The sequence below is a fragment of the Lemur catta genome, chromosome 6, assembly GCF_020740605.2.
Source record: "Lemur catta isolate mLemCat1 chromosome 6, mLemCat1.pri, whole genome shotgun sequence".
Taxonomy (NCBI): Eukaryota; Metazoa; Chordata; class Mammalia; order Primates; family Lemuridae; genus Lemur; species Lemur catta.
Genome location: NC_059133.1, coordinates 48962031 through 48982655, shown reverse-complemented (window position 1 = coordinate 48982655; position 20625 = coordinate 48962031). Strand labels below are relative to the sequence as shown.

At 38.7% G+C, this 20625-nt stretch overlaps 1 protein-coding gene and 1 non-coding gene across 2 annotated transcripts in view; both read right to left on the bottom strand.

Moving 5' to 3' along the window:
* TAFA2 (TAFA chemokine like family member 2) overlaps positions 1 to 9064 on the bottom strand; it is a 392025-nt gene extending 382961 nt beyond the window's left edge. The window contains exon 1 of the mRNA XM_045553466.1: positions 7558 to 9064. The gene's annotated coding sequence lies outside the window, so the exon portion shown is untranslated. The remainder of the gene's footprint in view (positions 1 to 7557) is intronic.
* Positions 9065 to 10834: 1770 nt separating this feature from the next.
* LOC123640900 lies at positions 10835 to 10897 on the bottom strand. Its single transcript, XR_006736132.1, has one exon. It is a non-coding gene; the product is annotated as a U7 small nuclear RNA (small nuclear RNA).
* Positions 10898 to 20625: the final 9728 nt, after the last annotated feature.

Here is a 20625-nt window from a genome sequence, read left to right as displayed (position 1 = left end):
CCCAAAATTTCTATATTGAAGCCTAAATCCCCAATGTATTTGGAGGTGGGGCCCTTGGGAGGTAATTAAGTCATGAGAGTGAAACCCTTATGAATGGGATTATATTCTTATAAGAAGAAATATGATCTGGATCTCTCTCTCTCTCTCTCTCTCTCTCTCTTTCTCTCTCTGCCACATGAGGACCCAGTGAGAAGGCAGCTACCTGCAAGCCAGGAAGATGACCTTCACCAGACATATTTGTTGGTGCCTTGATCTTGGACTTCCCAGTAAGCCTCCAGAACTGTGAGAAATAAATGCTTATTGTTTAAGTCACCCAATCTATGACATTTTTGTTGTAGCTGCCCAAACTATGACAATAAATAGTTATCAAATTAATGAATAGACTTTTCTAAGGGTTATAAATTCTCAAAATTCATACACAGATTTTGAATGAACATGTTTAACTATCATCTAATATATAAAGATTATTCATTTGCTAGCCTAGTTTTACGTGGGTTGATCAAACTAATTTTATTTCAGTGACTATGAAAATCAGCAATAGAACAAAGACATATAACTATAACCCTAAGAAGCCTGAGACCCATGGCCTATCACAATTTGTTTTGTAACAAAACAGCATCATGTAGACGAAACAAGTTTACTAAACTGAATTATAAAATTTATAATTTTATATCCCTTGGTCTATACTCTTTAGACATCACCACAACCATCATTAACATCATCATCATCATCATGATCACCATAACCATCCCTATTTTATAAAGCTAGGATCTTATAAAATTCTTACAGATTACTTAGTTGTTAAACAGCATTTGGGGGGCATTTCCAGGTTATACCAGGAGCTATATGCTACATTCTCCTTGACTTCCTAACTAAAACACAAGCTCCTTAAGGCGAAAGTAGTCAAGCTATATTATTGTACTTCCATGCTATGACATTTAGTAGGTCTGGACACATTAAAATAATATATTTTTATTGTCTTAAAAACTGCACTGAAGAAAATATGTTCCTTAGAAACTGAGGCATAGAGAAATAATGTGATTTTTCTTGTGGTCACTTGGTTATTTATTGTCAGAGCTACAAAAGCATCTCCAGAGCTCTTGCCACTGTACCACATTGGTTTTATAATAATCAATTTCAAAATTTATCTGCTAACCAAAATAGCAAGCTAATGAATTTTAACCACTCAACAAATGATGTAAGGAGTAAATATATCTTCAAATAGAAAAGTGTAAATTTTGACCCAATTCTGAATGTATTTAGAAACATAACAACCATCAGTCTAAAGGGGGTTTGTAATAATGCTAAATATGTATCTTAGCAGGAAATAACTGTCATATAATATTCTAAGAACTAAATCTGAAAAAAAAAAATAGTTGGAAATTTTCCTTGAACTTAAAGCTTCCCAAAATGGGGCCTCTGTTTTACAGAGTGTGAGATTTCAATGCCCTTTCACTCTCCCCTTGGCCTTTGAATAGCTTCACTGTAATGCAGACCTCTTTTTTCCTTGTATACTGTAAAAAACAAAAAACTAAAGTTAGAGCTATTTCATTCAATTCACCTCAACTTTCTGAAGAAAATACAACAAAAGCAGGACCAGGTCACTGTTACTGCTTCTTCTGATGGCCATTTCTAAGAAGAAATTTTCTGACCACTCCAGCACCAACAAATTTGAGTGTGCCATTTACTGTACACCTATAACAAGGTAAGATTAAGAAAGAAACAGTAATAATTACATTTTTCTACCTTAAATAAAATAGTACTGGGTAGTGCCTCTGTGAGTTTGGAACTGCCCATATGGAGATAAAAATATAAGCGTATATGTTGTTTTTCTCAAATAATGTGAATTGGCCATTTCTGAATTCTTGACTGATCTGAGCAGTCACAAATTCATTCCATTGTATATAATGTTCTATTGTTTGAATAGACCAAGTTTTGGAGCCCTGGAAGGCCCTCTCTCTCAAAGAATATATTTTAACAGTCTCAATGTTCTATCACTGGGCTGATGTTTTGTTATTAAGATTCCCATGACTACATAACTCTTTTTTAGTTGCCTACTTTTGCTTACTCCAATCCATAAATACAAAGAATATGAAGCCAAAAAAAAAGCAAATACTTTGCTTTTCTTGTATAGATGGTCTTTTTCATAATAGCGCAAGCATATTATGGATACTAGGAAATGGGAGCATTTGAAGAGAGCAAGCCTATTTATTTCCTTGAATATTTAAGTACAATTCTCATTGGAATCTTCAAGAATGATGTTTTTAAAAAAAGAGAGAGAGAGAGAGAGAGAAATTCATCCCAAAATCAAATGAAACCATGGTAGAGTTTTCAGATATAGATACTAATTTTGAATGCTTGGTTTTTTTGCACCAGAAAGAATTTTGTCTCCTCATAGCCCAGGCCATTCTGGCTTGAAAACTTTAATTTCAAAGCACAAACACAACTTTCCAAAAATCTTCTGTTCTAGTGCCTACTATGGATACTTTCATAGGGTACTTATAAAGAGCTGCAGAATCCAAAGAAAGCCAAAATGTTGTTGTGTATTATTAAGCTCAAAAGAAAGCTCCATATGCAGCAACAGGAGGCCATAGGCAATTAACACTGCAAATTGAAAGGTTTAGAATCTTTGCATGACCTTTAAAGGGCAACGCAGTTGCCCATTCACGTGCATGCAATTATATAGTGACTAGTTCATAGCAGCAAAAGAAAGTAAAAATTTAAAAATACTTAGTAAAATAAAACATGCATTCATCCAAAATGACTTTGAACTTTCCAGGCTTCACGTGGAGAGTTATCTTTACATAGCACAAGGAGACTTGTTTGGCTGGTTGTCTTCATTTTGTCACAGGACTAAATTCAGCCTATCACCATAATTGCTAGAATGCAACATTATCACATTATTGAATCTCTCTGTAAAGAGTTTCCAAAATCTACTGCATAAAACCACAGTATAAAAGAAGCAATATAAATATAAATTTAATTGAATGACTACATTTGTGCTATCGCTGGGGGAAAGGAAGATGTACCTTCGCTAACTGGCCATTGAGGGGAGATCATAAAACAATTACAGCTACTGTGGAGTAACTTAGAAGACTAAAGGAAGTGATTAAAAAAGCTTTATCTAATATAAACATATAAGCTTTTATTTTTAGTTATATATCTCATACCCCATATAAACCACTTTGAACAAAATGGAATAGTCTCCTTATAGCTTTAGTTTTCATGTGATGTCCAAGCAAACTGGAAGTCATATTTTCCAATGGCAATACCAATCAATTGCCTAAATAGTCCACTGACTAGCTTGCCTATCATTACAGCACAGGAGGAAATCCAACATATCCATGTGGTATACACACACTAAAATGGATTTTGGAAATCTAACATAAATTTTGAGTATAATATCAGTATGTTTCTGGAAAATTTGTAGATATCATTCGTAAACCAGAATAGTATGTTCCAATGTAATGCATAGTTTGTGTTTTGACTGTGAAGGCATATATTTAATAAAGACAGCATACAGATAAATTCAGTATTTAAAATATGTGGAAATTTCCAGTTGTAGTTTCAATAAACACATCCAAAGAGTTCCTACAGAGAGGGCAAAATTGATTTTTTTTTTTGCATTTGTAGCCTAGCAAGTCTCTCCAAAAGAAAAATTGAAGAGAAAAATATACAGTGGCACAAACAGTAAAACTCAATTATAAACAACCTTGTTAACAATGGACACATTTGTACTGCAGGTCAAATCATACAATATAGTGAAAAACTATGTACCTAAAAATGTAAACTTTTTACAAAGTTGTTCTTGCCTCCCCCTTAACACAAAACCAGTATTTTACATGAGTGTAATTAAAAGCATATGTACATATGTACATATACACATATAGATAGAGACTATATACAGAGGTAAATATTGCAGAGAAATGTATTTAAATACTACTTTTCACATTCCAGTAAGTCTAAACATTTCTCTTAAGATTTCTGTAAGAATAATTAGCAGACAAGAATTGTTAGTTTTATTTCATTGACAAGAACATTGAATCATGTGCTAAATGGATAAAATCAGACCTTCTGAAAATTACCCAGTAAGTTAGTGACCAATGACAACTGAAAAACAGAAACTAACTTTTAGGTGTCTGCTAGGCCCACCTGTCTATCTCCCATTTCAGACTGTGTTCCAAACCTAAAGTAAAACTGTTCTCTAAAAGGACTTGTGGTAACTTAATGTGAAATTATTCCTTCTCTTCCAATGGAATAATTAAATAGTTCAATGTGCTCCAAGTAGCTCAAAATAAAGTTAAACAAAGAATTTTCAAACAAAATGGCAAATTCACCATATTACATGGCATTATAAAATCAATGGTTCAAAAGCAAGACATATCATGTAAAATGCTGTGTAAGCATGTCATGCAGATATGAAGTTGATTCAGCTGGTTTGGCCTTCATATCTAGCATCAGTCATGCTAATACATTTCTTCTGTTTTGATGGAGCCCTACTAATAACAGGTTGATGAATTGCATTTGTAAATGTTAGGCATAGATCAAAGGGGACTATGTTGGATGCTTATTTTACTTCAACTTATGATTTTTCAGCAAGAAAACAAAACTGCATTGCACAAAGTTCCTTCTTTTTACTTGAATCTTCAATGAACAAAACAGCTGCAGAATAATGAGACTTAATGAGGCATCCCTAATAAAATACTGCAGAAGTAAAAGCAGGGGCACTGAACTGTTTGCACTCTGGTTGCTTCATCTTTTCAAATATATTAGAAATAACTGATGACACTTGGGAACATTGCTTGTTTGGGACATGCATTAAAGAGTTCATCAGTAAATATGTTCATCAATTTGCAGCCACAGCTGAACTTGGGCACCATCTGACAGTACCTTTTCTTAGGGCCTGAGATAAGAAATGTCTAGAAAATGCTAGAGAGGCACATCTTACCCTTCCTGTATAGGGTAATCCATAACCTGCAATTAGTGTTAAATCAACCCTAAAATGTACTTGTACATTTTAACACAAAAATATATTTTAAAATGGTCATCAAAGTGCTATACTGAAGATACTGGATCTAGGACTGCTAAAATTTTCTGATAAGGTATAAAATAATTTTTATAAAATTTTCTATCACACCCTGTTTCATCATTTTATAAATTTTTAAAAAGGAAAAGTGGCCATGTCTAAAAACAGATCTTTTTACAGCCATGTCATCAAATTTTATAACTTGGTGGTTAGTTAACACTATAACGCAGTCTCTAAACAATATGTATCTATTTTGACACAGATCTATAGGCATCTCAATGCATCTTCATTCTCCAATTTGTCATTGTTAAAATAGCTAATATTTTTCTGATTCAAAATCACACATGCTCAGAAACCTTAATTCTGCTCTAGCCTAACTTGTAGCGTTATATAGGTGTTTCCTTTAATGTCAAGATTTTTTGGTTCATCTTTAAGAGACACATATCATAGTGCTATACATAAATATGAATGCAAGCATCCTAAACTACTAAATTTTTTAAAGGCAAGAAAAGAACCAAGATTTTAATCTACAAAATGTCTAATTTGAATAAAGCAACACATTACAACTGTGTTTGCCTCTTAAAAGACTACCTGTGCCTAACTAATCAGTTGGCACTGACACTGCCCTCATAGTCTTATACCATCAATAAATAATGCAACCCAATTGTTTTCACTGAAAATTAGGAAAATTAAAATAAAATAAGCTCCGGTGTGGTTACTGATGGCCTTTAAGTGGTTACTGATGGCTTTGAAAATTAGAATTCTAAAAAGGTCAACCCAAATAATCGACTCAGGATGAGATTCAGAACAGAATAAAGTAGAAAAAGAGACAAACATGTCAGATCTGTTATTTAAAATATAGGATGTTGGGTGCCAATTTTGAAATTGCCAATGATTCAACAGTCTGAGAGTACATTTGCAAACATGGAAAGGCTGAAGTAAATACAAATAATCTTAAAGCTCTGGTTTTTAAAAGCTTTACAAGTGTTTTTAATCTCCTTTGCTAGTTATTTTGGCTTAGCACTTTACACAGAAATCTTAATTACTCATTTGTCTTAACTTATATTGCCTAATAGAGCCGTTTTAGAGTGTTAATTGATAACAGTCTGAATGTTGATGTCTAAAACAATCTTGTTGAGAAGACAAGAACCAGATAATTATCATCTAGTCAACAGTCATTGAAATTCATCTTGTCCTGAGTGAAGGACCCTCATACACTAAGTGCTTCGGGGGCACTTTTCAGAGTAAAGGTTGCATAAGGTTTAAGGCTTTTGTGGGGTTTTTCTCCACAAGCAATTTTGTAAAATTCAAGAAGAGATTTCACACTCACAGAACGAGGACGTTTTCTTTTCTATCTTAACTGCCACAAGCCAAACTCGCCCAGCACAAAGTGAAAAGAGGCTAGCCGCTATAGTAACAGAACTACACATTTGATTCCAAACGCTTCAGGCAATTGTTTAACGCTCTGTCAGGAAGTGGAATACTGAACAGTCTACCCGAGGGCTCTGCGGGCACCTCGGTTCGCCCTTTCAAGTGCAGACTGGAAAGCTCAACCGACAGCTCTGGAAGAAATAGGCCGAAGGATCTCAAACTTTTCCTTTGCAAAGGCGGTTTCTGGAAATAACACGTTCCCCACTGATAAGTGAAGATCAGTAGCCTAAAGAAAACACTCCTTGGTAGGCATCTGGCCTTTGAGACTAGAAGGAGGAAGGGACAGCAAAGCAGTAAGGCGGAAAAGCCGCATACTAGTAGCAAGATTTGAGAGACATCTATCCGGAAAGAAATTAAAAACCATTAGTTTCCCAAAGCCGTTCTTTTTCTGAACGCTGGTCGTAAAAGGATCCTTTACTAAAGCTCTCGCCTAGTGGCTTTTACAAAAGCTTTATTTCATTCAGTAATAAAGCGTCCGTTCCCAAAGCTAAACAAATCTTTAAAGAGATGAGGCTCAGGAACTTATCAGAATGATTCTTTATGAAAATAGTTAGAGATGGAGAAATCAATAGTCTCATTGAAACGCCCACCCTCTGCAGACAGGCCTGAGAATCAACTAATCAGAAGTGGACAGAAAGTAGGGATGTCTGAGAGGCGACCTGACCCATCCCACTGATGCTCCCTGGAATGCGACCCCCCAACTCCTTATTAGGAGTCCGAAATGGTTACCAGCCGGAATTGGTCTGGGTGAGGAATCAAAGTAAAACCCACTCCAATCCTCTACCGGGTCTCTTGCTGTGTTAGGAGAAATGGGGCGGAAAAGAGAGGGAGGGCGCCGCTCCTGGAGCCTCCTGTCGCGCGCTGTCATCCCCTCTCGGCGTCCCCCCACCCCTCCCATACCCGACCGCCCGCGGTGGTCGCCGGCCGCTGGACCCGCATCTGCCCTCACCTCCCGCCCTCCCCCGAGAACCCCCTGCAGTCCTGGCCCCCGAGGAAGGCGAGGGCAGACGCGTGCCCGCAGGGGTTCTGGGCCCGCGGTCCTCCAACTGCCGCGCGGGTCCCCGGAGCTGGCCGGCTCCCCGAGCGCCGGTCGCACCTACCTGCAGCGCGGCTTCCCGGGGGCGGCAACTCCTAGCGACGCTCCTGCAGCTTCCGCGGGCCGGCGCCAGCCTCACCGCTCTCGCATCGCTTCCAGGAAGCCAATCCGCCCTCACCATCCAGGGGCATAGGGAACCGAGGGCCGGTGCTGCGTGCTCGTGGAGGGCGTGTGAGTGTGGCCCTGAGCGTGCGAGTGTGCGCGCGCGCGAGTGTTTCCTCCTCCGATGGCAAAGAGCGATCAGGAATCTCTTGACATCCGAATTGGAAGCCCCCTAAAGCAGGTGTGGAAGACGGAGTGCGCGCGCCGGATCTCTTCTCCCCTCTCTGTATTCCACACTGTCAAAGTAATCAAAAGATTTGTTTGCGGAGGCGACGCCAAAGTCCCGGAGCCCTCGGCAGCGCCCGCGGCCGCCCGCCGTCCTCGCCGGCTGCGCGCGGTGCGCTCGGCTCCCCCGACTGCGAGAATCCAGGCGGTCTCGCTTCAGCTGCCGCTCTTACTCCATCTCTGGTTTGTTTGCTTTTAACGCCGGGTAAAGACTTCTCCTCCCGCCTCCCGTCGTCTCTCGCTCACACGCACACACACTCGCACGTCCCCTGCTCCCTCGCTCCCGCCCGCCCTCCGGCTCTCTGAGGAAAGGCAATTGGACCGGGTGATCCACCTTCGCGGAGCAGCCTCCGCCGCGTACTTCCCGCGTCCCCGCCCTCGCAGGTCCTGGGTCTCCGCCGGGGGGAAGTCGCTTGGGGCGGGACGAGGAGAGGCTCTGCGCCTCGCAGACGTCTGCCCGCAAGATGCCGGCGTTCCTCGGTCCCGGTGTCCCCGCTCCCGCGGCTCGCGGATGGGTCCCGGCCGGAGCCCTCTCGGAGACTTCGCGCCGCCAACTCGAGTCCGCTCAGCAGCAACTCCCCGCCCGCCGCAGCCGCTCGATCCCGCCTTGGAGCGCCGCGGGCGGGGCCCCACGCTGCCCACCCGCCGCCCCTCTGGGCATCGTGGGCCGCAAGCCAGGGAAGCCCGCCGCGGCCCCCCTGTCACCAGGGCCCTGGCACCGTCACCACCGAGAAGGTGCGAGTTCCAGAATCGAACACGAGCGAGCAGGTGTCGCCTGTGTCACCTCGCTAAAGGCGGGAGGGGAGAAAGAAGGGAGCGCAGGAGGGGGCTGAGGAAACAAATCCGGATCACCAGAGGAGAAAGAAGCCGTTTGGCAACTAAAGCCTGGTCTCCGCGTCCCACGCCAGGCGCTGTGCCGTCAAAAGACACTGAGGGCAAGCTTTCAGAAAGTCACCGTAAAGGGCAGGCTCCCCTGTTCCACTCTAGCAGCCTACTGCACCCGGCCTGGCTGTCCAGGCGGCGCGGAGTGCCTGGCCCCGCGCAGAGTGCAGAGAGAGTGCAGGGAGAGAACGGGTCCTGACACTCCGGGTTGAGCTGAGCAGTAAACGGGATGGCAGGACCAGGCAGCGTGGCCTGCCTCCGTCTCTCTCCCGACGGCCGGTTCTGCTAGCGCCCGCAGCTGCTGCTGAGAGCAAACAACGGTCCTGCAGAAAAAGAGACAGTTAAAAAAAAAAAAAAAAAGAGGCGGATATTGGTGTAAAAGCTGGACTATGTCTCCCTCTAGTGGGAGAACTGAGTTAGAAAACTTCACTGGATGTTAGCAGGACTCCAATTTCTCCACAAAGAAAAAGAAAACAATATATGGTTTCAGAGAATTTTGCATTTTTACAAATTACAGCTTCTCATGGATTTAGAAGGAAGATGGCACTGAAGTCCTATGTAAACAAAATCTTTGCTAAAGGAGCTTCAGGATATTTACAGAAATTTAATAGCATGACTCTGGAAGGTCACATCCCTACACGTTTGGTCAAATAGGGTGTTGGTTTAAGCAGCGTGCGTGAAGGTCTTCTTAGGCTCACTTTGATCATGTTTGGCGATGAGCAAAACCTCGGTGTAGTGATTATTGTAGAAGATTATTCAAAAATGAATAAATAGTGAGAATGGATTGAGAAAAAGAAAATCTGAAACGAAGAAAGAGAATGCTGACCCAGGAAATTTACAGTTCCTTACAATGAGGGATAACCAAAAGATCTTGTTTTGGAGCCAATATTCATACCTCTTATTCAACTAGGCTAAGAATTATCGAGATGGCTAGATTCCTTCCAGCTCTGAAGTTTTGTGCTTTTATAGCTCTAATTCACTGAAACCATTGACAAACCAGGTATCACATGCTCTCTTCACCAGCTCTAAAATAAAGGTAATACTAGTTACAAAGAAATACAGAATACACGCTTCATTTAGGGATTTTATCCTAACGTGTTTAGTAATTCAACCATATTTTGTCTCTAAAAGACATGAAGTCATTTAATTAAGTTGAGGAGGTTGTTTAATAGAAGGTAACATCACAGATTTTATAAGACTTTGTTATTTCGGTCAAGGTCAAGCTAGGGGACCTAGAATATTTAGAAATCAAAATATCTGAAATAAAATATTTAGATTTTGTGAACTTACTATTTGAATTGAGGGTTTGCTTTCAAAATGTTTCTGTATATTTAAAAATTTAAAATATGTATTAAAGTTATAATCAAACACTTTGAATTTTTGGAGCAGTTCTATTTTAACTTGATAATTTAATTTAGTATGGGCTTAAATAAAGAAAAGAATGTATTCAAAAATAACTGAGACTAATTGAAGTCATTTAAAACAAGGCATCAACACTAAATAATGCAAGTGTTACTATTTTAACTAATTATATTAGACTAGACGAGTTGGGCTACCCCATAGCAATCATTTATTTCCAAGGTACCCTCAAATGATTTCTTTCAAATGATTCATGTCATGTGATCAAGGCTTATTTCATTCCACTTACATAGTAACTTACTTCCTCAGGGAGCAGAGTTTACATTTTAAAACACCTGACACTTTCTTTGCAAATCTTACAGTAATTTTCTGTTTGCTGTGTTAAATAGTGGGGTGGAATCTGAGCAAGAATGACATGGGAAACCAGGACTCTGTAATGGAGGAAAAGCCACTTAAAAAATCACTTTAGAATATTGGTTCTCCTTTTTCACAAAAAAATATAAAGCATTCATTATAATCCTTCTAGCTTCTAATTCATTAGCTCTTCATGGTTGTAGGAAAATCTATAATTTTATCATATTGTTAAAACTTAATTTTTATTGGTTAAATGTAGAACATTTTCATCCTTATTTTCTTAATTAAATCCACTATGTTCTTACAAACATATGAATAATTTATTAAAGTGAATAAATGTATAAGTTTTTTTGCATGGGAGAGGTCCTTCTGGTAAGGACCAGAAAACCTGCTAGACAAATTCTAAAAGTGCTATAACACAAAGTGTATAAATTAATTTCAAAATATCACAGAATTTCTTATACAAAGTTATATGATGCTGAAATTCTGTAATAACTTTTGTGCATTTTGTGAGTATCTAGGTAAATCATTCCCAATAATTTTTACTCAAGGTATTCCTATTTCTAGCACTCCCTAGATTTTGGAACAAAATCTTTTGCATTCTCTTCAAAGGAAAGAAAATGGCAAATACTCCCTTAGTTTAATAGAAATCTTAAGTTGATAATTCTTAGCATCTGCAGGCATACCTCAGAGATGTTGCAGTTCGGTTCCAGACCACTACAAATATTGCAATAAAGCAAGTCACACAAATTTTTTTGTTTCCTGGTGTGTATAAGAGTTATGTTTACACTATATTATAGTCTATTAAGTATGAAATTTCATTATACCTTTTTTAAGAGTACATGTCTTAATTTAAAAGTACTTTATTACCAAAAAATGTTAATGATGATCATCTGAGCCTTCAGCAAGTCCTACTCTTTTTGCTGGTGGAGGGTCTTGCCTCAGTGTGAATGGCTGCTGACTGATCAGGGATGTGGTCGCTGAAGGTTAGCTATGGCAATTTCTTAAAATAAAACAACGAAGTTTGGTTCACTGACTGACTCTTCACAAAAGGTTTCTCAGTAGCATGCAATGTTGTTTGATAGCATTTCACCAACAGTAGAATTTCTTTTAAAATTGGAGTCAGTCCTCTCAACTTCTGTCAATGCTTTATCAACTAAGTTTATAGAATATTCTAAATCATTTGTTGTCGTTTCAACAGTGTTCACAGCTTCCCCACAAGAAGTAGATTCTATCTCAAGAAACTGCTTTCTTTGCTCATCCATGAGAAGCAACTTCTCATCCATTCAAGTTTTATCATGAGATTGCAGCAAGTCAGTCACATCTTTAGGCTCCACTTCTAATTTAAGTTATCTTGCTATTTCCACCACATCTTCAGTGACTTCTACTGAAGTCTTGAACTCCACAAAGTCATCCATGAGGGTTGGAATCAACTTCTTCCAAATTCCTGTTGATGTTGATATTTTGACCCCCTCCCATGACTTATGAATGTTCTGAGTGGCATCTAGAATGGTTTCTCTCCAGAAGGTTTTCAGCTGACTTTGCCCAGATCCATCAGAGGAATCACGACAGTGGATTCTGTGGCAGCTATAGCCTTACAGAATCTACTTCTTAAATAAGAAGACTTGAAAGTCAAAATTAATCCTTGATCCATGGGCTGCAGAATGGATGTTGTGTTAGCAGGCATCAAAACATTAATGTCCTTGTACATCTCCATCAGAGCTCTTGGATGGCTAGGTGTAATGTCAATAAGCAGTAATATTTTGAAAGGAATCTGTTTTTCTGGGCAGTAGATCTCAACAGTGTGAACAGTGGGCTTAAAATAGTCAGCAAACCATGCCAAAAACAGATGTGCTGTCATCCAGGCTTTGTTTTTCCATTTATTGAGCACAGGCAGAAAAGATTTAGCATAATTCTTAAGGGCCAAAGGATTTTCAGAATGGTAAACGAGCATGGGTTTCAACTTAAAGTAACAAGTTGGATTTGCATTAGCCACTAACAAGAGAGTCAGCCTGCTCTTTGAAGCTAAGAAGCCAGGCATTGACTTCTCCTCTCTAGCTATGAAAGTCTGAGATGGCATCTTCTTCCAATAGAAGACTGTTTTGTCTACATTCAAAACTTTCTCCATATCAACAATTAGCCTATTTCACTGTCTTATCATTTGTGTGTTCACTGGAGGAGTACTTTTAATTTCTTTCAAGAACTTTTCCTTTTCATTTACAACTTGGTTAACTTTTGGTGCAAGACACCTGTATTTCAGCCTATTTTGGCTTTCAACATGCCTTCCTCACTAAGCTTAATTATTTCTAGTTTTTGATTTAAAGTGAGAGAAACGCGATTCTTCCATTCACTTGAACACTTAGAGGCATTGCAAGGTTATTAACTGGCCTAATTTCAATATTGCTGTGTCTCAAGGAATAAGAAGGCCAAAGGAAAGGGAGAGAGAGAAGGGAAAAGCCAGTTGGTGGGGCAGTCAGAACATATATAACATTCATGGATTAAGTTCGCCATCTTATATGGGGACAGTTCTTGGCACCTCAAAACAATTACAATAATAGTAATACCAAAATTCAATGATCACAGGTAACCATAACATATATAACAATATTAATGAAAAAGTTTGAAATATTTCAAGAATTACGGAAATATGATACACAGACACAAAGTGAGCACATGCTGTTGGAAGAATGGCACTAATAGACTTGCTGCACACAGGGCTGCCACAAACCTTCAATTTGTAAAATAAGCAATATCTGCGAAGTGCAAGCATAATAAGACAAGGTATGGGCCAGGCTCATACCAGTAATCACAGCACTATGGGAGGCCAAAGTGGGAGGATCACTTGAGGCCAAGAGTTCAAGACCAGCCTGAACAACATAGTAAAACCTGTCTCTACAAAAATAAAAAATAAGAAAAATTAGCCTGGTGTGGTGTGCATCCCTGTAGTCCCACTACTTGGGAGACTGAGGAAGGAGGATCACTTGAGCCCAGAAGTTCAAGGCTTTAGTGAACTATGATCACACCACTGCACTCCAGCCTGAGTGACAGAGCGAGCCCCTGGCCTCTAGGAAAAAAAACAAAAAAGACAAGGTATGGGGTATGGCTGTATTTTTAAACTGCTTGGCTCCTCAAGTCTAAGCAGCAAAAAATAATCTCTTTTTTTTTCTACTTTAAACAAGGTGTTTATTTAAACAACAAGACATTTGACTTGAAGGAAAAACTATCTCGGATTCATTTTCTTTTTAGAGTAATTTATTCCTACTTAAAGATAGATTGCCCTACAAGTAACAGCTGTGTACAAAAAAGTTATAAAAATTATACTTGATTTTACAATGATAAATGAAAAAACATTAAAATTCTCCCATTGAACAAAGTATGCAAGGATTTTTATGTTGTTGTCTTTCTGTTAAAACAGTGAGAGCAAAATAACATACTGGAATATAAAGATAAGAGCTGAATGAACATGCCACTAATGGACATGAACTCATATCTCCTAGTTATCAGTCCAGTGTTCTTTTCATTCTACATATTTTATGATTTAATTATTTCCAGAAAGCTCAAGCTCAAATCCTGAAATTTCTCCATTTGAACACTCCATAAATGCCTGTACAAATAACATGACAGAGGATGATTTCTATCAGCCAGCATGATCAAAATGCTGTATACAAAAGTTTGACAGTTTCAACTTCTCTGTGCATTTTGGCCACCCAGTGTCAAAACAGAGCAACTGCAGACAGATGCAAACATTTCTACAGACAAGCATTATAGTATAATACGTACTATCTGTTTTACAGCAACAAAAATAAATCATTACAGAGGTTCCAGACTCTTTGAATGGTAAAAAGCTTATACATATTGAATATATTTCCAAGACAGAAAGAAGCACATTACAATGAGTGGTCAAATTTTTAAATATGAAAAATTTAAGTAGTATAAGTGAAAAGGATGTATACCCATTCCAAAATGCTAGAAAAAAATAAAAAGGAGTAAAAGGAAATTAGATAAAATCTAATTGCATGTGAGGAAGCAGCCAAAAATAAGAGCGGTTGTATTGTCTTTTCATGCATTTTTAATGTGAAGGTTAATTAGGGTAATGAGCAATAAAAAAAATTAGTGGAACTGCCAATATTAGTGTATTCGGAGAAGTATCTAGTTAGATGATTGATAGGAAACCTATAGAAATCAGGTTCTACCAAGTTGTAATGACAAATACAAGTGAACAACATGCAGCAAGAGACTAATGTTAGAACACTGTCAAAGTGGATTTACTACACACTTCATTGTACGTAGATAGTACCTGCCATTTGTTAAGCACAATCTAATAGAACAAAAATGATGACACCATCACAAAATGAAGCTATTAGTTCTGAATGACAAAAGGAGTGGATTTTAGAGATGGATATAGAGTATGTGCTTATTTTAAACTTAAAAACTAGAAAAATGGCCATAGAACTTTGAGTATGATACGGAAGGGATTTTTAATGGCTGTATGTCTTTCATAATCATTCAGGATTTGGGTTGGGGGTGTCTAGTCAACCTCTGTTGTGAAATTCTATGTCTATTAGGGAGGGTGTCTGCTCTAACACAGTGTACAAGGCTGTAGATTGGAATAGTGGTTCTCAACATTTTTATCGGTTTCCACACATGGGATAGAAAATATTCTCATATATGCACTACAGTTATTCAAAATTCCTAGTTCCTTTCTTGTAAGTCCTTTTACTTCCACTGAAGAAAGTATTATTAATGCAAGTCAGTTAAAAGAGCAATCATAGGGATAACTTTCCTAGTTTACATTTCAAAGTAAATACTTCCCAAAATTCCATACTTTATTAGTAGTAACTTTATTACAAATGACCCACTTTACAACAAATTATCAATTTGTATGAAGCTTGTAGTCAAGCAATAAATATTGTTAAAGATCATAATCTGATTATCCCTTGTGATTCAAGGCATATAGCAAGTCAGGGAAAGATGGGCAGAAAGAAATTTGGTCTATATGGACCATCAACCAACAGAATTGGGAAGGAAGTTTCAAAAAGTACTCAGTTTTCCTTTATTTCCAAACATTTGTCTTCAAACTATCCCAGACCCAAAACTCTTCCTGTCATTTTAATAATATTCAGCTATGGAAATTCAACAACCTCTCCAAGAAGCCACATGTAAGGAATGCTTCATTGAGCCCTTTATTTCATACATAAGCCTGCTTCTTCAGGTTTTGTCCTTTATGGGTTTTGGATAAGCAAATTTCCATCTCTTTATGATCGTGTTTTGTATTCTACAGGGATATCCTCTAGGAATAATTCCTCTCTACCACCACTAGACATATTGCAAGTTTGCAAGTTATTGTAGCTGAGCCTACCAAAGTCCTCTGACACCCATGAAGGAAAAGTCCCTCTCCTCCTCTCTCTGCTGAGTAACCATTCCCTAAATATCAGTCCTCTTTCATTGGAAGATAGAATTGCTTTCCTCTAAAAGCCTGTTAGAATCTCTAATCATCAGGGAAATGCAAATCAAAACCACAATGAGATATCACTTATCTCCAGTGAGAATGGCCTTTATCAAAAAGTCCCATAACAATAAATGTTGGCGTGGATGAAGAGAGATAGAAACACTCATACACTGCTGGTGGGACTGCAAACTAGTGCAACCTCTGTGGAAAGCAATATGGAGATACCTTAAACAGATACAAGCAGACCTACCATTTGATCCAGCAATCCCATTATTGGGCATCTACCCAAAAGAACAAAAGACATTCTATAAAAAAGACATCTGCACTCGAATGTTTATAGCAGCACAATTCACAATTGCAGAGATGTGGAAACAACCCAAAAGTGCCCATCAATACATGAGTGGATTAATAAAATGTTGGATATGTATACCATGGAGTACTACTCAGCTGTAAGAAACAATGGTGATCTAACACCTCTTGTATTTTCCTGGATAGAGCTGAAACCCATTCTACTAAATGAAGTATCCCAAGAATGGAAAAATAAGCACCACATGTACTCACCATCAAATTGGTTTCACTGATCATCACCTAAGAGCACATTTAGCAATAACATTAATCAGGTGTCGGGCAGATGTGGGGCAGGGGAGGGGATGGGTGTATACATACATAATGAGTGCGATTCGCACCGTCTAGGGGATGGACACACTTGAAGCTCTGATTTGGGGGGGGAGAGGGGCAAAGGCAATATACATAATCTAAACTTTTGTACCCCCATAATATGCTGAAATAAAAAAATAATAAAAAATAAAAGTCTGTTAGAATAGTTGAGATTGACATATAGTTTACCAAAAAAAAAGGTACTCATAAAAATTAGACATTTGAAAATGCTTTCTTTTTTATTCATTTGGCATTCTAAATTATCAAAGGTGTAAGCCAATGCTCAAGAGAAATAAATTGCAACTGTGCTGATACAACAGGTTTCTCAACAATTGTATTATTTTAGGGAGAACACAAAATACACCTAACCACATGAGGCCAAGAGATACAAATTTCAAGGTAAAAATTATTCACAGAAGATGAAAACTTTTAATATTATAGTTCCTAGAGATGCCTGAAAATAAGCCCAAACAAATGATTGTTATTTAAATCTTTACCTCAGATTCTAGTGCTAAAAAACCATGCAAAATTGAAATTATATAAAGCAGGCCACATAGCCAAAAATAATGTAATTTGGGTTTTTTGGTGGAAATAATTATATTAAAGGTTGTGAAAGTTTTATTCATGGAACTTATAACAGCAAATGAGGAAGGCCACAAATTTCTGAGGTCACAAATTTTGGTCCATCTTTGAATCAATTCATGTCCAGGAGCCACTGTAAATGCTTTTATTTTCTTCTGGCTTTAGACAAGGCAGTTGCTAATATACCACACTACTCTTCAATCCCTTTTTACTTATGTAATGTCCACAAAGAAGTAGTAAGGAGGAATAGAATAGTGCTAAAGCCATGCTTTAGAATTCAGAGTAGAAATCCCTTGTACTCTGTATATGGACAAACTGTCTAGTTTTCAGGATGATTACTTGAACTGTTTAATAATTGTTAAAAGTACAAGTTGCTATTAGGTACTCTTGTGTGTGGTACTGTGCTTTGTAAATACACAGAAATTATAATCCAAGCTAAAGAATAAAAATGCTTATCAGCCACTGAAATCCATTAAACTCAATTATTCTTCTTTATCCCAATAGTAAGTAGCCTCAATTTATGAATGGGATGTCTTTTAAGATTTTATATATTGTTTGGAGCTCAGAATGTCCCCATCCTATGGAAACAATGATTAAAATGGAGATTAGGTTCCTAGACCCGTGTCAAAAAAAAAAAAAACTATTAAATGCAGAGATGCTGAATCAAGTTCCCAGCTTGCACCACTACCAGTGTGTAAACATGATTTGGACTCAGCCTTTTTAAGAACCACTGAGATACTACTGAGAAGACATACTTCTAAAATTTCACAAATCGGTTCAAGTTGTCCAGAGATCCCCTGAACCATCCAGGCACCCCAGGTTAAGATAGGATAATTTATGCTGGGCACAATGGCTCATGCCTATAATCCTAGCACTTTGGGAGGCCGAGGCAGGAGGATCACTTGAGGCCAGGAATTAGAGATCAGCCTGGGCAATATAGCATGATCCTGTCTCTACAAAAATATTTGAAACTCAGCTGGGTATGTTAGCTTGTATTCCCAACTACTTAGGAAGCTGAGGTGGAAGGATGCCTTGAGCCCAGGAGGTAGAGGTTACAGCAAGTTATGATCCTGCCACTGCACTCCAGCCTGGGCCACAGAGCGAGACACTAATTTAGCTCATTGTTTATACAGAAAATTAACTGCCAATGTAAGGAACAGCCCCCTTTATGACAGGCTGAATTGTGTCCCTTCCCTCCTGCCCTGCTGCCAAATTCATGTGTTAAAGTCCTAACCCCCAGCATCTCAGAATGTAACTGGAGTTTGAAGATAAAGTCTTTTAAAAAGTAATTAAGTTAAAAATAGGTCTTTAAGGTGGGCCTTATCCAATATGACTGGTGCCCTTGTAAGAAAAGGAAATTTAGACACAGACATGTGCATGCACAGCAAGAAGAACACGGGCAGATGGCCAAGGAAAAAGGCCTTAGAAAAACCCAACCCTGCTGATACCTTGATCTCAGACTTCTAGCCTCTAGAATTGTGAGAAAATAAATTCCTGCTGTTTAAGCCACCCAGTCTATAGAAGTTTGTTATGGCAGCCCTAGCAAACTAATACAACCACCATCCCCACCTTCTAATATAACATGCCTCAAACAGTGTTCAGCAGGGAGACCATTTAAGGGATATATCTTAAGAAGCTCCATTTGTGATTTTTGATAACCAATCCCACTCACACCCCTGCACCAGTGCTGAGCCCCACTCTCCTGTCTCAAACCAAAAAAGGGGCAGGTCTATAGAAGGAAGGAAGTTGTGGAACTCTTACCTAAGAGAGACTGTTAAGAAGCTAAATCATTATTTTTACATAAGATTTCTCAGTATATCCACACAAGAGATGGAAACTTTCCAAGACACTCATATCTCCAGGTTTCTCAATTGGGAAACAAAAGTCTGTTTCTACTTGCTCACACTTTGGGTTATTAATAAGTTGGCTTTTCATAAATTATTTATGAATTGCATGCAGATGTGCAGTCATCAAAGTAGCCCTGTGTGTCCTATATCTAGATCATTCAGATTTTCCCTCCTTGGTAGTTTCCCTAACATAGGGAATAACCTGAAATGGAAAAAGGCCAGATAAGAGGATATAAGAAAAACACATTTTCCAGAATACCCCATAGCCTAGGGAAGTACTGATATTTTCACCGATCTCTTGCCATTCAACTCTGTTTTTCAGACACAAAGAATTATCTGAACACAATCTTACTCAGGGCAAATTTACTGCAGCCACAGACTCTCCAGGATAGTATTTGGCTTAAGAAAAAGAACATAGTTTCTAAAATGAAAAAGATATGGATGCACACATAGGTTTTGCAACTTACTTTTTTGTGTGATCTGAACTCCCTGAACCCTGGTGTTTTATCTGTGGACTGTGGGCACATATATAATAACAACTATTTGAATTACAAGGGTTGTAGTGACCATCAAACAAAATTACATCAGAACTGCTATTAGCAAAGACCAGTGGGTTTTGCCCAATAAAAGAGGAAGTACTAAAGCCCTTATGTCACCATGACAAATAAATAAGGTAACAATTTCCTCAATCCTTCCCCAAAGGGATCTTACCTAAGGCCATTTTCTCAACAAGAAAACAGCCAAACATCAAGGACTTTTATTCCACCCCGTTAGAGTTCCAGCGTATGGGGAGAGGTAACGTTAGAGCAGGTAGTCACCTATGAGCAAGGAGGAGGGAACCGAAAAGTTAGTCAACTGGCTTGAACAAACAGCCCTTGAATGAACAGAACGGAGGAGAAAAAAGGAGCCATTCATTTCCCAGCGTTGCACAGGTTCAAAGTGACATTTCCCCCATTGTATCACAATTATAATAAGTTAACATTGTGGTTTTAACTCCCCTTGTGGGAAAACAAAGGAACTATGAGTAAGAACAGAATGACCACTGATTCCCCAGCCTTCTTTGGCCTCAACAAATAAAAACAGCAACTGCTCAGAGTTCGGGGCAGTTGCTCTTTTTGAGCCTGCCCACTCCCTTTCTTGGGAGTGTACTTTCACTTCTGCACAAGGCTTTCCTCAGCCTGCCCACTTTCTCTCAATAAACTTGCCACTATCCCTCGGCTGAGTGTGTGTCCTGAAATTCCTTTCTACGATGTTAGCAAGAACCTTTAGCCAGCAACAGTAATACATGGAATCCTGGCCAACAGTGGGTCCACAGACCCATCCAGTGGACCCATCCAGACCACTCTTGTTGCTAAATATATAATTGTAATGGACATGCTTGGTAATTAATTCTTTTGCCCTCAGACATAATACAGTACAAAGAGACCCGAACTGGTCATTTGGCACAACATAGCATTGGTTCACAACATTGATGGCACCGTGCTAATAAAATGGGTTGAGCAAGAAGTAGCATATATGCTACAGGACTTGGCACAGAATATGCATTGAAGAGAGTAAGAAATAAAGACTATAAAGATTCAGGGAAATACCATATAAGTAGTATGTAGGAATACAA